This window comes from Dama dama, chromosome Y, assembly GCF_033118175.1.
Source record: "Dama dama isolate Ldn47 chromosome Y, ASM3311817v1, whole genome shotgun sequence".
In the NCBI taxonomy this organism is placed as follows: Eukaryota; Metazoa; Chordata; class Mammalia; order Artiodactyla; family Cervidae; genus Dama; species Dama dama.
Window position 1 is genome coordinate 13231101 of NC_083715.1, and position 17253 is coordinate 13248353.

Here is a 17253-nt window from a genome sequence, read left to right on the forward strand (position 1 = left end):
CTAAACAGATATTTTTCCAAAGAAGACATATATATAACTAATAAACACATGTAAAGATGCTCAACATCACTCATTTTAAGAATAATGCAAATCAAAATCACAATGAAGTACTATCTCACAAGTCAGAAAGTTCATCATCGAAAAGTTAGTAAACAATAAATGCTGGAGAGAGTGTGGCGAAAAGGCAACCCTCTTTCATTTGTTGGTGTGAATGTAAACTGGTCCAGCCACTATGGACAACAGTATGGAGATTCCTTAAAAAACTAGAAATAAAGCTGTTGTATGATGACCCAGCAGCCACACTTTGGGTCATACACACTGAGAAAACCAGAATTGAAAGAGATACATGTACCCAATATTCATTAGAGCACTATTTACAATAGCTAGGACGTGAAAGCAACCTAGATGTCCTTTAGTAGATGGATGAATAAGGAAATTGCAGTACATATGTACAATGGAATATTACTCAATTATAGAAAGGAACACATTTGAGTCAGTCCTAATGAAGAGTATAAAACTGGAGCCTATTAAACAGTTAATTAATAAAGAGAGCAACAAATACTATGTATTAATGCATATACATGGAGTTTAGAAACAGAGTAATGACAATCCTACAGGCAGGGCAAGAAAGGGGACACAATTTTGGTCTCAGCATGAGAAGGCAAGGGTGGGATGATTTAAGAAAAAGCATTGAAACATACAGTACCATATGCAAAATAAATGACCAGTGCAAGTTCGATGTGTGAAGGAGAGCACCCAATGCCAGTGCTCTGGGACAACCCAGATGGATAGATTTAGGAGGGAGTTGGGAGTAGGTTCAGGATGGGGGAACACGTGTATACCTATAGCTGATTCATGTTGATGTATGGAAAAGCCATCACAATATTGTAATTATCTTCCAATTAAAATTACTTAATTAGTTAACAAAGAAAAGATTGCCAGGAGAAATATCAATAACCTCAGATAAGTAGATGACACCAACTTTATGGTAGAAAGTGATGAGGAACTAAAGAGACTCAATTAAGGTGAAAGATGAGACTGAAAAAGCTGGCTTAATATTCAAAATAGTAATATCATGACATCTGGTCCTATCACTTCATGACAAATATATACAGAAGAAATAGAAACAGTGACAGACTTTATTTTCTTGGACTCCAAAACACTATGGATGGGGAGTACAGCCATAAAATCCAAAGACACTTGCTCCTTGAAAGAAAAGCTATGATAAACCAGGCAGCATATTAAAAAGCAAATATACCACTCTGTTGACAACGGTTCATATAGTGAGAGCTATGGTTTTTCCATTAGTCATGTATGGATGTGAAGCTTGGTCCAAAAAGAAGACTGAGCACTGAAGAATTTATGTTTTTGAACTGTGATACTTGAGAAGAATCTTGAAAGTCCCTGGGGCACCAAGGAGATTAAACCAGTCAATCCTGCAGGAAATCAATGCTGAATATTTATTGGAAGGTCATTGAAGCTGAAATGCCAGGACTTTGGCTACCTGATGTGAAGCTTACTCCTTGAAAAACCCTGATGCTGGGGTAGTCCATGGGGTCTCGAAAGAGTCAGACATGACTGAGCAACTGAAAAAGAACAATTTCATCCTTTTTGTTGAAGCAGTGAATGGGATTGATTGCCCTTGTTTGTTTTTCTGAGTTTTGTTGCCACTGTATAGAAATCAAAGGGATTTCTGCATTTTGATTTTGCATCATGTTACTTTACTAAATTAGCTCTAGTAATTTTCTGATGGTATCTTTAGGAGTTTTATGGTAGTATCATGTCATCTGATAAGAATGAGCTTACTTCTTTGCCAATCTGTATTCCACTTTTATTTTTATTTTTCTTCTCTGATTGCCACTCCTAGAACTTGAAAACTGTTGAATGATAGTTGTGAAACTGAGAACCCTGCTTTATTCCTGGTCTTAGAGGAAATGAGTTCAGGTTTTCACCATTGAAAATGATGTTGGCTATGGGCTTGTCGTATATGGCTTTCAAAATGTTTAGGTAGTGTCCTTCTATTCCCATTTTCTGAAGAGTATTTTTTTTTTCTAATCATAAATGGTGCCAGTTTTTTTAAAAGTTTTTCTGCAACTATTGAGATTATCATATGATTTTTATCTTTCAATTTGTTAGTATGGCATTACATTGTTGATTTGTATATCTTGAAATATCCTTGCATAACTTGGAAAAACCGGCTTGATCATGATTCTTTCAATGTGTTGTTAGATTCTGTTTGCAGACTTTGCTAAGGATTATTGAATCTATGTTCATCAGTGATTTTGCTGTTGTTTAACTGCTAAATTGTATCTGAAGCTTTTGTAACCTCATGGACTTTAGCCTGCCAATCTCCCCTGTCCATGAGATTTCCCATGCAAGAACACTAGAGTAGGTTGTCATTTATTTGCTCATGCATCTTTGTGAACAAGGGATTGAACCTGTATCTCCTGGTTGACGGGGGGATTGTTTATCACTAAGCCACCTAGGAAGCACTCATCCATAATATTTGCCTGTAACTTTCTTTGTGTATGATATCTTTGTCTATTTTATTATCAGGGTGATCCTGACCTTGTAGAATTATTTTGGAGATGTTACTTTCCTGCAGTTTTTTGAAGAGTTTGAGAAGATAGACATTATCTCTTTTCTAAATATTTGTTAGAATTTGCCTGTGAAGCCATTTGTCACTGGACTTCTATTCTGGGAGATTTTTTTATCACGGTTTGGGTTTCAGTGCTAGTGAGTGGCTTCTTCATGATTTCTATTTACTTCTGGTTTAGCCTTGTAAGTTTGATCTTTTCTAAGAACCTGTCCATTTCTTTCAGTTTGTACATTTTATTGGCATATAGTTGCTCATGATAATCATGATCCTTTCTATTTCTGCATTTTTGTTGTTCTCGTTGTAATGCCCACTTTTTAATTTCTAATTTTATTAATTTTGGTCTTTTTTTCTGATGAATCTAGTTAACTGTCAATTTTATCTTCTCAAAATTATAATCTTTTAGTTTATAACTGTTTACTATTGTTTCTTTCATTTCTTTTTCATTTATTTTTGCTTGATCTTTATGATCTTTAAGATCTTTGATCTTTCTTCCTTTCTACTAATTTGGGGGATTTTACTCTTTTTCACTTCGTTTAGGTGTAAGGATAGGTTGTCTATTCAACGTTTTTCTTGTTTCCTGAGGTAGGATTGTATTGCTATAAACTTCCCTCTTAGAGTTCCTTTTGCTGCATCACATAGGTTTTGAATTGCCATGTTCTAATTGATATTTATTTCTAAGTACTTTGTGATTTCTTTTTCGTCTTTGTTTTTTTCTCCATAACTCGTTGGTTACTTAAAACCGTATTGCTTAATCTGTCCATCTTGTGTTTTTTAGAGGACATTTCCCCTGTAATTGATATCTAGTCTCACAGCATTGTGGTCAGAAAAGATAGCTGATACAATTTCAATATTCTTAAATTTACCAAGGCTTGATTTGTGACCCAAGATGTGATCCATCCTGAAGGTTTTATGTGTACTTGAGAAGACAGTATATTCTTCTGCATTTAGATGGAATTTCCTAAAGACATCAACCAGATCTATTTGGTATAATGTGTCCTTTAAGGCCTGTGTTTCCTTATTAATTTTCTGTTTTGATGATCTGTCAATTGGTGTAAGTAGCATGTTAAAGTTCCCTTATATTACTTGTGTTACTGTCAATTTCCTCTTTTTTGCCATTGTCTTGTGTATCGAGATGCTTCTTTGTTAGATGCATAAATACTTACAACTGTATTTTCTTTTCCTTGGATTGATTTCTTAAACATTATATAGAGTCATCCTCATCTCTTTTAACATTTTTTTAGGTCTATTTTATCTGGTATTGAGAATTGTCTGGTGTTAGGTCAAATTTGTCTGGTATGAGAATTGCCACTCTGGCTTTATTTCCATTTGCAAAGAATATCCTTTGCCATCCTCTCACTTTTGGTCTGTATGTGTCTCTAAGTATGAAGTGGATCTCTTTATAGAGAATATATACGAGCATTATTTTACTCATTCAGCCTGTCTCTGTCTTTTAATTGGAGCATTTAATCCATTTAAATTTAGTGCAATTATTGATATATATGTTCTTATTTGAATTTTCTTAATTGTTTAGGGTTTATTTTCATAGGTTTTTTCCTTCTCTTATGTTTCCTGCCAATAAAAGTCCCTTGAGCATTAGTTGTGGTGGTACTGAATTCTCTTAAATTTGGCTGTCTGTAAAGTTTCTTAATTCTTCACCAATTTTGAATCAGATCCTTTCTTGGTAGAGAAATCTTAGTTGAAGATTTCCCCCTTTTCTTTATTTAAATGTACCCTGTCATTCTTTTCTGGCTTGCAGGTTTTCTGCTCATATATCAGCTATTAATCTTATGTGGTTTCTATTTTATGTTACTTATTATCATTATTTTTCTACTTTTAATATTTTTCTTTGTTTAATTTTTAAATTACATTAGTATGTTCCTTGGTGTGTTTCTTCTTGAGTTTATTCTGGGACTTGAGGCACTTCTTATATTTGGTTGACTATTTTCTATCCCACATTAGGAAAGTTTTCAACTATAAGCCCTTCAAAATTTTTCTCAGATCTTTCCTTTTTCTGTTCTTCTGATACTGCTAGAATTCATGCTGGTACTTTTCATATTGTAACAGCACATGTTCTGAGACCACCTCAATTCTTTTCATTCTTTTTTCTTTATTCTTCTCTTCAGTAGCAATTTCTACCATTCTAGCCTCTACCACTGTTACTGGTTTTCTGCATCAGTTATTATGACATAATAATAATCAGCTGATAATCAGTTATTGATAACTTCAAGAGTATTTTTAATTGACTGTATTTGTCACTGATTATTTATCATTTATTTCTTCTAGTTCCTTGTAAATGTGTTAAGTGATTCCTGTATTTTCTCCATTCCATTTTTGAGATTTTGGATCATCTTTGCTATTATTTCTCTGACTTCTTTTTCAGGTAGCTTACCTATTTCCTCTTTATTTATTTGGTCTTGTGGATTTTTATCATGTTCTTTCTTTGCACAAGATTTCTCTGTATTTTAATTCTTTTCTCTCTCCCTAACTGGAGAATAATTTCTTTACAGTATTGTGTTGATCTCTGCCACATATCAACATGAATTAACCACAAGTATACATATGTCCCCCGGTCCTGAAACCTCCTTATATCTCCCACCACATCCCACCCCACTAGGTGGTCACAGAACACTGCTTGAGCTTCCTGTGTCATGTAGTAATTTCCCACTTACCACCTATTTTACTTATGGTAATGAATACATTTCCAGGCTATTGTCTAAATTCATCCAACCCTCTCTTTCCTCCAATGGCCACAAGTCTGTTCTCTGTGCCTGCATCTTCTTTGCTGCCCTGCAATTAGGCTAATACCATCATTCTAGTTTTCATACACATGGGTTAATATGTAATACCTGTCTTTCTCTTTCTGACTTACTTTACTCAGTATAAGGGGCTCTAGGTTCTTTCTGTAATAGTCCTCTTTAGGACTGATTTAAATGCATTCTTTTTTTATAGCTTAGTAATAGCCCATTATATGTATGTACCACAATTTCTGTTTCCATTCATCTGTCAATGGACATGTAAATTGTTTTCAAGTCATAACTATTGTAAAAAGTGCTGTAGTGAATCTGGACTACATGTGTCTCTTTCTTTTATGCTTTTTATCAGGGCACATGTCTTGCAGTGGGATATTTAGCATCATATAGCAGTTCTATTCCTAGTTATTTAAGGAATCACCATACTGTACTCCAGATTGGTTGTATCAATTTGCTTTCCTATCAACAGCATAAGAGGGTTTCCTTTTCATCCTCTCCAGTGTTTGTTTGTAGATTTGAAATGATGGCCATTCTGACAAGAGTGACATAATATCTCATAGTAACTTTGATTTATATTTCTCTAATAATGAGCTATGTTGAGTATTTTTCATGTGCTTATTGGCCAACTGCTTGCCTTCTTTGGAGAAATGACTACTTGAGTCTTCACAGTCCTTTCTTTTTTAAGGTTTCTTGTTTTTTTTTTTCTGGGATTGCACTACATTACTGCTTGTATATTTTAGAAACTGATCTTTTTTCTTTTGCTCTTGTTTCATTTGCAATTATTATTTCCTCCCTCCCATTCTGAGGTTGTCTTTTAATCTTGTTTGTTTTATTTGCTATACAAAAGCTTTAATGTTCCATTTGTTTACTTTTGATTTTTTTCCCCATTATCCTAAAGAATGCTCAAACAACCACACAATTGCACTCATCTCACACGCTAGTAAAGTAGTGCTCAAAATTCTCCAAACCAGGCTTCAGCAGTACATGAACCATGAACTTCCAGATGTTCAAGCTGGTTTTAGAAAAGGCACAGGAATGAGAGATCAAATTGCCAACATCCGCTGGATCATTGAAAAAGAAAGAGAGTTCCAGAAAAACATCTATTTCTGCTTTATTGACTATGCCAAAACCTTTTACTGTGTGGATCACAATAAACTTTGGAAAATTCTGAAAGAGGTGGGAATACCAGACCACTTGACTCACCTCTGGAGAAACCTATATGCAGGTCAGGAAGCAATGGAACTGGACATGGAACAACAGACTGGTTCCAAATTTGAAAAGGAGTACATCAAGGCTGTATATTGTCATCCTGCTTATTTAACTTCTATGCAGAGTACATCATGAGAAACACTGGGCTGGAAGAAGCACAAGCTGGAATCAAGATTGCCAGGAGAAATATCAATAACCTCAGATATGCAGATTTCACCATCCTTATGGCAGAAAGTGAAGAGGAACTAAAAAGCCTCTGGATGAAAGTGAAAATGTTGGCTTAAAGCTCAACATTCAGAAAACTAAGATCATGACATCTGGTCCCATCACTTCATGGCAAATAGATGGGGAAACAGTGGAAGCAGTGTCAAATTTTATTTTGGGGGGCTTCAAAATAACTGCAGATGGTGACTGCAGCCATGAAATTAAAAGATGCTTATTCCCTGGAAGGTAAGTTATGACCAATCTAGAGAGCATATTAAAAAGCAGAGACATTACTTTGTCAACCAAGGTCCATCTAATCAAGGCTGTGGTTTTTCCAGTAGTCATGTACGGATGTGACAGTTGGACTGTGAAGAAAGTTGAGAGCTGAAAAAATTGATGCTTTTGAACTGTGGTGTTGGAGAAGACTCTTGAGAGTCCCTTGGACTGCAAGATCCAACCAGTTCATCTCAGAGGAGATTAGTCCTGGGTATTCATTGGAAGGACTGATGCTGAAGGTGAAACTCCAATACTTTGGCCACCTCATGCGAAGATTTGACTCATTGGAAAAGACCCTGATGGCTGGGAGGGATTGGGGACAGGAGGAGAAGAGTACAACAGAGGATGAGATGGCTGAATGGCATCACCGACTCGATGGACATGAGTGAGTCAACTCCGGGAGTTGGTGATGGACAGGTAGGCCTGGCATGCTGCGATTCATGGGGTCGCAAAGTGTCAGACACAACTGAGCGACTGAACTGAACTGAACTGAAAGGTGGTAGGTCAAAGAGGATCTTGCTATCATGTATGTCAAAGTGTTCTGCCTGGTTTTATAAGAGCTACATAGTTTCTGGCCTTACATTTAAATCTTTAATCCACTTTGAGTTTATTTTTGTGTGTGGTGTTAGAAAGTGTTCTAGTTTCATTCTTTCACAGGCAGCTGTTCTGTTTTCCCAGCACCACTTATTGAAGACACCACCTTTTCATTATTGTATATTCATACCTCCTTTGTTAAAGATAAGATGTTCATATCTCTGAGCTATCTTGTCCCAATAGCCATATTTCTTTCTTTCTTTTTTTGGCAATACTTTACTGTCTTAATTGCCATATCTTTTTAGAAAATTCTGAAGTCAGGAAGGTGGATTACTCTGGCTTCATTCTTCTTTCTCCAGATTGCTTTGGTATTTGGGGTCTTTTGTATTTCCATCCAAATTGTGAATTTTTTTTGTTCTAGTTCTATGAAAAACGACATTGATAGTTTATAGATTCTGCATTGAATCTGTCAATTACTTGGACAGTATAGTCATTTTCAAAATATTGATTCTTCCAATCCAAGAACATGGAATATCTCTCCATGTGTTTGTTACATTTTTTATTTCTCTCATCAGTGTCTTATACTTTTTTGCACACCAGTTCTTTGTCTCTTTAGGTTGGTTTATCTCTAGTTATCTTGTTCTTTTCTGTTGCAGTAGTAAATGGGTTTATTTTCTTAACTTCTCATTCTGATGCTTCATGGTTAATGTTTAAGAATGCAAGAGGTTTCCTTTATTTGTTATTTCAAAAGAGATTTAAATGCCTCATTAGAAATTCACTTAGTTTCTCACTTCTCATGCAAAAAAAAAGTGAGATGTTTGCACTCTATGTATCCACCTTGGCTGGGTATCAGATTAATGTTGGGGCTTTTTGTTTGTTTGATATGTTTTAAAAATTAATTCACTTCTTATTGAAGGATAATTGCTTTACAGAATTTTGCTGTTTTCTGTCAATTCTCAACATGAATCTGCCATAGCTTTTTGAATGAACTCACTCCCAGGCTCCTGCCCAGTCTGCATGATCAGATTTTCTAGCTGTAGGTCAGGCCAGTGAACTAGAATGAGAACACAGAACAAGTGAACTAGATGAACTTTGAAGACCCTAGCATCTTCAAGAGTTTCAAAAATGAAAAGCTCTTTAATGCTTCTAAGGCTTTATTTGTCACTTACTTTCATTTTTTATTTTAAAAAATTGTTTAATTAAAGGATGATTACAATATTATGAAGACTTTCGCATGCCTCAACATGATTGGCCATGGACATACATATGTCCCCTCCTGCAACCCCCTACCCCCTTTCTCCCCTCTCCACCCCTCCAGATTGTCACAGAGCACCAGCTTTGGATGCCCTGCATCATACATCAAAACCCCACTGGAAATCCATTATATATATGGTCACACGCATGTTTAAATGCTTTTCTCTCATATCACCCACCCTCTCAGAGCCGAACTGAGTCAGAAAATCTGTTCCTTATGGCTGCGTTGTCTACCATGTTGCCCTATACAAAGGATCATCAGAACCATTTTTCTAAATCAAATATATTTCTAAAGAAAATATAAATACATGGTATTTTCTTTCTCTTTTTTGATTTACTTCAATCTGTATTCACCTACCTTATTAGAATTGACTCAACTGCATTCCTTTTTATAGCTGTGTAATATTCCATTGTGTATATGTATCACAACTTCCATATTCATTCATCTGCCAGTGGACATCTAGGTTGCTTCAATGTGCTAACTCTTGTAAATAGTGCTGCAATGAACATCAGAGTACATATGTCTCTTTTAGTTCTGGGTTTCTTGGGGGTAACTGCCCAGTCCAATTCCTGGGTCCTATGGTAGTTTTATTTCTGACATTTTTTCTATTTAAACAGGTATTTATTTTTAATTGACAGATGATTGGTTTACAATATTGGCTTGACTTCTGCCATACCTAAACATGAATTAGCTATAGATATACATATGTTACTTTCCTCTTGAATCTTCCTCCCACTTCCTGCCAATCCCAACCATTATTGGTTAATACAGAGCCCCAGTTTGAGTTCCTGAGTCATACAGCAAATTTTCATTGGCTTTCTATTTACATATGTAACTGTATATGCATCTTTGCTCCCCTCTCCATTAATCTCACCCTCTTCCTCTTCCGTCCCACCCTTCTCCATAATTCTATTCTCTATGCCTGCATCTCAATTGCTGCTCTGTGAACAGATTTATCAGTAACATCTTTCTAGATTCCATATATTTGCATCAATACATGATATTTGTTTATCTCTTTCTCACTTACTTCACTCTGTGTATAGAGTCTAGATTCATCAACCTCATTAGATCTGACTCAGATGCATTCCTTTTTATGGCTGAGTAGTAGTCCAATGTATATATGGACCACCGTTTCTTTATCTATTCATCTGTTGATGGATATCCAGGTTGTCCCATGTCTTGGCTATTGTTAATAGTGCAATGAACATAATGGTACATGTATTTTTTTCAGTTTTGATTTCTTCAGGATTTATGCCTATATGTAGTATTGTTGGGTCATATGGTGGTTCTATTCCTAGTTTGGAAAGAGTCTCCATACTGTCCTCCATAGTGAGGACTATATCAATTTACATTTCAACCAGTAGTACAGGTTTTCTCCACACCCTCTGTGGATTTTTTTTTTTTATTATGGCCATTCTGTCTGGGGTGAAATGATATCTCATTGTAGGTTTGATTTGTATTTATCTAATAATGAGTAATGATGAGCATCTTTTCATAATTTTACTAGCTATCTGTATGTCTTCTTTGGAGAAATATCTGTTTAAGTCTATTGCCTACTTTTCTGATTGGGGTGTTTGCTTTTCTGGTATTGAGTTGTATGAGCCGCTTGTAGATTTGGAAGTTAATTCTTTGTCAGTTGTTTCATTTATTATTATGTTCCCACATTTTGAGTAAACTTTAATTAAAATTTCCTTTGCTGTGCAGACGTTTTTAAGTTTAATTGGGTCACATTTATTTATTTTTGTTTTTCTTTCAGCTACTCTGTGAGAAGTGTCATAAAGGATCTTGCTATGATTTATGTCATTCAGTGTCCTGCCTATGATTTCCTCAAAGGACTGTATAGTTTCTGGTCTTACATTTAGGTCTTTAACCCATTTCAAGTTTATCTTTATGTATGGTGTTAAGAAGTGTTCTAATTTCTTTGTTTTACACATAGTTGTAGAGCTCTTCTAGTACCACTTATTGACGAGACTGTCTTTTTTCCATTGTGTATTCTTGCCTCCTTTGTCAAAGATAAGATGCCCATAAGGGTGTGGGAGTACCCCTGGGATTTCTGTCCTGTTCCATTGGTCTATTTATGTGACGGTACCACATTGTCTTGATCATTGTAGCTTTTCAGTGCAGTCTGAAATCAGGTAAATTGGCTCCTTCAACTCTATTCTTCTTTCTCAAGATTGCTTTGGCTTATTCAGGGTCTTTTGCATTTCCATAAAAATTGTGAAAATTTTTGTTCAAGTTCTGTGGAAAATGCCACTGATAATTCTACAGGGATTGCATAGAATTTGTAGATTGCTTTTGGCATTATTATCATTTACACAATATTGATTCTTTCAATCCAGGAGCATGGAATATCCCTCCATCTGTTTATGCTGCTTTTGATTTCTTTGATCACTGTTTTATTTTTCTATGTCAAGGTCTTTTGTCTCCTTAGATAGGTTTATTCCTCGGTATTTTATTCTTTTAGTTGCAATGGTAAATGGGATTGATTTCTCTTCTGATTTTTCATTGTTAGTATAAAGGAATGCAACTGATTTCTGTGTATTGATTTTCTTTCCTACAAATTTGCTAAATTTACTGATTAATTCTAGTAATTTTCTGATAGTTTCTTTAAGGTTTTCTGTGTACAGTATCATATCACCCGCAAATAATCAGAGTTTTATTTATTCCCTCTGATCTGCATTCCTTTTATTTCTTTCTCTTCTCTGATTGCTGTATCTAGGACTTCCAAAATTATGTTGAGTAATAGGGTAAGCATGGGCATCCTTATCTTGTTTCTCATCTTAGAGGGAATGATTTCAGTTTCTCCCTATTGAGAATAATGTTTGCTGTGGGTTTGTTTTATGTGGCCTTTAATATATTACATTGGACTTTTCTTGAAGCTCAGCTGGTAAAGAATCCATCTGCAATGTGGGAGACCTGGATTCAATCCCTGGGTTGAGAAGATTCCATGGAGAAGGAAAAGGCTACTCACTCCAGTACTCTGGCCTGGAGAATTCCCTGGACTGTATAGTCCATGGGGTCACAAAGAGTCAGACACAACTGAGCAACTTTCACTCTCACTAATATGTTAAGGCAGGTTCCTTCAATGCCCATTGTTTGAAGAGCTTTTATCACAAATAGGTGCTGACTTTTGTTGAAAGGTTCTTCTGTACTTATTGAGATTATCATATGGTTTTAATATTTTGATTTGTTAAAATGGTGTCTCACATTGATTTGTATATTTTGAAGAATCCTTGCATACTTGAGATAAACACATTTTGATCATGATGTGTGATCTTTTTAATGTGTTGTTGAATTCTATTTGGTAGAATTTTTGAACACTCTTGCATCTATGTTCATCAGTGATGCTACCCCGATATTTCTCTCTCTCTCTCTCTTTTTTCATGAAATCTTGGTTTGGTTTTGGTATTAAGGTGATTGTGGCATCATAGAATGAGTTTGGAAGTGTTCCTTCCTCTGCAATATTTCTGTAAGCATTTCAGAAGAATAACGTTAGCTCTTCTCTAAATGTTTGAAAGAATTACCTTGTGAAGCATCTAGCTCTTGGCTTTTGTTTTTGGGGAGAATTATTATCACAGTTTTATTTCAGTGTTTGTAATTGGCTTGTCATAATTTATATTTCTCTTTGGTTCAGTCTTCAGAGGTTGAACTTTTCTAAGAATCTGTCCATTTCATCTAGGTTGTCCATTTTATTATCATGTTGTTTCTCATAATATTCTCTTATGATCCTTTGTATTTATGTGCTCTCTGTTGTAAGATCTCTTTTTTCATTTTGCTGTTTTGATTTTTCTCCCTTTTTATTCTTGATGAGTCTGGCTAATGGCTTGTTAATTTTGTTTGTCTTCTCAAAGAAGCAGTTTATAGTTTTATTAAACTTTACTATTGCTTCCTAAATTTCTTTTTTTAAATTTATGTTCTGATATTTATGATTTCTTACCTTCTGCTGACTTGAGTTTTTGTTCTTTTCCCTGCTGCTTCAGCTGTAGAGTTAAGTTTTCTATTTGATGTTTTCCTTTCCTCTTGAGCTAAGGATGTATTGCTACAGACTTCCCTACTTGAACTCCTTTCACTCCTTCCCATAGGTTTGGGGTCATAATGTTTTCATTTTTACTTGTTTCTAGGAATGCTTTGATTTCCCTTACTATCTCTTGTTTAACCTCTTTGTTGTTTAGGAATGTATTGTTTAATCTCCATGAGTTTGTGTTTTTTACAGGTTCTTTTTCCTATAGTTGACATCTAGTCTCATATCAATGTGTTCAGAGAAGATGCTTGATACAAATTCATTTTTCTTGCATTTACTGAGGCTTGATTTGTGGCCCAAGGTGTGGTCTATCCTGGAGAATATTACATGTGAAGAATGCATATGTCTTGTATTGATCCCTTGATCGTGATGTATTCTCCTGCTCTATCTCCTGTAATATTCTTTATTTTCAAGTCTACTTTGTCTGAAATAAGAGTTGCCAGTCCAGCTGTCTTTTGGTTTCCATTTTCCTGGAAAATCTTTCTCTTTCCTTTACTTTCATTCAGTCTGTATGTGTCTCTAGATCCGAAGTGGGTCTCTTGTAGGCAGCATGAATATGGATCTTGTTTTATATCCATTCACTCAGTTTATTTCTTTCAGTTGTTGCTTTAATCTGTTTACATTGAAAGTAATTGATGACATGTATGTACATATTCTCTTTTTCTTAATTGTTTTTGGGTTTGTTTTTGTAGGTCTTTACTTTCTCTTGTGTTTACTGCCTATATAATTTCCTTTAGTATTTGTTTTAAAGCTGGCTTGGTGGTGCTAAGTTCTCTTAACTTTTGATTGTCTTTAAAGCTTTTGATTTCTCCATCAATTTTGAATTGAGATCCTTCCTGGGTATAGTATTCTTGGTTGTAGTTTTTGTTTCTTTCTGTACTTTAAATATATCCTGCCATTCCCTTCTGGCCTGCCAAGTTTCTGCTGAAAAATCAACTGTTAACCATCTCTGTTTTTCCTTTTATTTTTCTTGTTGCTTTTTCCTTGATGTTTTTAATATACTTTCTTTGTTAGCTTGGTTAGCAATTTGAAAAATACTACTTAGTCTAGTTCCCAGGGACAATCATTACTTATGACTTCCTAAAATATTAAAAGGTTTGATTTTATAGTTTGGTGTTCACCTGTCCCCGTAGTTAATTAGTCTGAATACAATGGTCAGCCCATTTAAATTTACTCCGGGAGAAATAAGGACCAGAATACAATAGCTAGAATGACCCATCCTAAAACTAAGTAGTGAGACGATCACAGGTCATAATAAGGCAGATAACTGCTTTAATGAATTTAAATAATAAAAGTTTTCATACACCTCCCCCACCCCTGGGAGCCTTCTAAAGTCCTGTGAGATCAGGGATTTGGAATCTAGTGAAATATCTCTCTGCTGTGACTTAATAAGGGAGAAGCCAACGAATATCCCACAGCCAGTTGATGCAAAAGGATCTGCCCCCATTTGACACAGTTACTATTTACTAGTTTATTGCCTTAGACTCTTTGCTGCCCAACTCTACATCTATGTATAGTTTTGGAGGATGAATTTTTTTCTTGGGGGGGGGGCAGTGAGAGGGATAGGAGGTCCATGGTGTGCCTAAAATCGTACATATGCATACTTTTTGAAGAAAAAGTCTGTAGCTTACTCTAAGTCATCAACGAGATCCAACAAAGGTTAGGAACACAGCTCTAGGTTAACTAAATTTTACCCCTGGCCCAAATAAAATCTTCAGGGAACTGGCTGTATATTCAGACTCCATTGCTTTGATCCCCTCTTAGAATGGTTTCTCTTGAATTTCGTTTTTTGGTTCTGCCCTTGACTTACATTGAGAGGTGCAACAAAAAATAGTAACAGGAATCTAGTAACGAAAAATGATTAAGGGTGAGGACAATCAAGCCAGATAGATTTGCCCATTTTTAAATCCTTTCTCCCACTTACTATGTGATTTTGGACAAGTCACTTAACCTCTTGGGGCCTAAGTTTCCTAATCTGAAAATAATTACTTCACAAAGTTATTGTATAGAATTGAATGAGAAAATAGACATAAAGGACTTATTCCTCGTCCATAGTAAATGCTCAACCATTATAAATGGTTGTGGATACTTTCTACATCAATCAGCGCTCTCTATAGGAGGGTCCCCAGGAAACATCTGTCTTGTATACTCCTTTGAAAGGAAAAGCTCAATGTTTTCACCATGAGGATCCTGGGAGTCTTCACTGAGCACGTCTTCATTTTAGCTCTGGCTGCCAGCAAGTTTATAGCTGAATCTACAACTTAAATCTACCTCCTGTGCAGCAAAACCCTACTAGCAATTTTGTGTGAACTAACTTTAAACCTTCACCCTTACTTTCCCATGGCCCTGAATAGTTTATTTTTTATAACATTTTGTTACTACTGTTATTTTGAGCTTGTCTGAATTCTTTCTTGGAATGAGGTAAGAGATGCCTGAAAATAAATTAAGTAGCAAGCTAATGGAAAATAAAATTAAATAAAATCCTAAAAAAACTTTCTATTAAAGTGCTGCATTCCATATGTCAGCAAATTTGGAAAGCACAGCAGTGGCCATAAGACTAGAAAAAAAAAATCAGTACTACTTCTGGGCATACCCACTGAAGAAACCGGAAAAGAGACACTTATACCCCAATGTTCAATGCAGCACTGTTTACAATAGCTAGGACATAGAAGCAACTTAGATGTCCATCGGTGGACAAATAGATAAGGACATTGTCGTAAACATACACAATGGCACATTAGTGTCAGTTCTAATGAGGTGTCATCATACAGTCAGTTTTAATGAAGTATTAGAGTGAAGTAGTCGAGAAACACCAGTACAGTATATTAAGACATATATATGGAATTCAGAAAGACAGTAACAATGACCTTATATGCAAGACAGCAAAAGAGACACAGATGTAAAGAGAGTTTTGGACTATGTCCGTGAAGTCAAGGGAGGGACGACTTGAGAGAATAGCAATGAATCATGTATACTACCGTTTGTGAAATAGATGATCAGTGCAAATCTGATGCGTGAAGCAGGGCACCCAAACCTGGTGTCCCAGTACAGCCCAGAGGGGTGGGGCGGGGAAGGAAGTGGAAGGGGGGTTCCAGGGAGGTGGGACACATGTACACTCATGGATGATTCATGTTGATGTATGGCAAAAAGCACCACAACATTGTAAACTAATTAGCCTCAAATTAAAATAAATAATTTAAAAAGCTAAAATAAATATTTAAAGTCAGAATTTTGAAAATAAAAAAGTCAATGCTCACTCACCCTAATTCTTAAGAATGACCATGCTAAAGAGTGCTCAAACCCCTGACGGTTGCACTCATCTCTCATGCTAGTAAATTTATGCTCAACATCCTTTAAGTTAGCCTTCAGCATTACTCGAACCAAGAATTTCCATATGTTCAATCTGGGTTTAGAAAAGAGAGAGGAATCATAATCTACTTGCCAGCATTCATGAGCTCTTAGAAAAGGAAGGTAATTTCAGAGAAACATCTATCTCTGTTTCATTGACTATGCTAAAGCCTTTGACTGTGTGGATCAAAATAAACTGTGGAAAACTCTTAAAAAGATGTGAACAGCTGCCCATTTACCTATCTCTTAAGTAACATATATGGAGGTCAAGAAGCAACAATGGAAGCAACTGACTGGTTCAGGATTGAGAAAGGAATATGGCAAGGTTCTTTATTGTTACCTATTAATTCAATTTATACTTGGAACACATCATGTTAGATGTCAGGCTGGATGAGTTACAAGATGGTATCAAGATTTCCAGGAGAAATATCAGCAACCTCAGACACGCAGATGATACCCTCTAATGGAAGATAGCAAAGAGGAACTAAAGAGTCTATTGAAGGGCATAAAGGAGGAGGGTGAAAAAGCCGACTTAAATCTCAATATTCTTTAATATTTGTTTCTTTAAACAAACATCATGGCATTCAGTCCATAACTTTATGGCAAGTAGAAGGAGAAACGGTGGAAATGGTGATAGATTTCCTTTTCTTAGGGTCTAAAATCAATCCAGATAGTGACTGTAGCTATGAAATTAGAAGATGATTGCTTCTTGTCAGGAAAGATATGTCAAACATAGACAATGTCTAAACAGCAAAGACATCACTTTGCCAACAAATGTCAAGGCTATGGCCTTTCCAGTAGTCATGTAGAGGTGTGACAGCTGGACCATAAAGAAGAGAGAGAACTGAATGATATATGCTCTCAAACTGTGGTTCTGAAGAAGACTCCTGAGAGTCCTTTGGTCAGCAAGGAGATGAAACCAGTCAGTCTGAAAGGAAATCAACCCTCAATACCATTAGTATGAGTAATCCAATGCTCAAACTGAAGCTGAGATTAAAGCTGAAGCTCCAAAACTTTAGCCCACTGATGTGAACGGCTGAGTCACTGGAAAAGACCC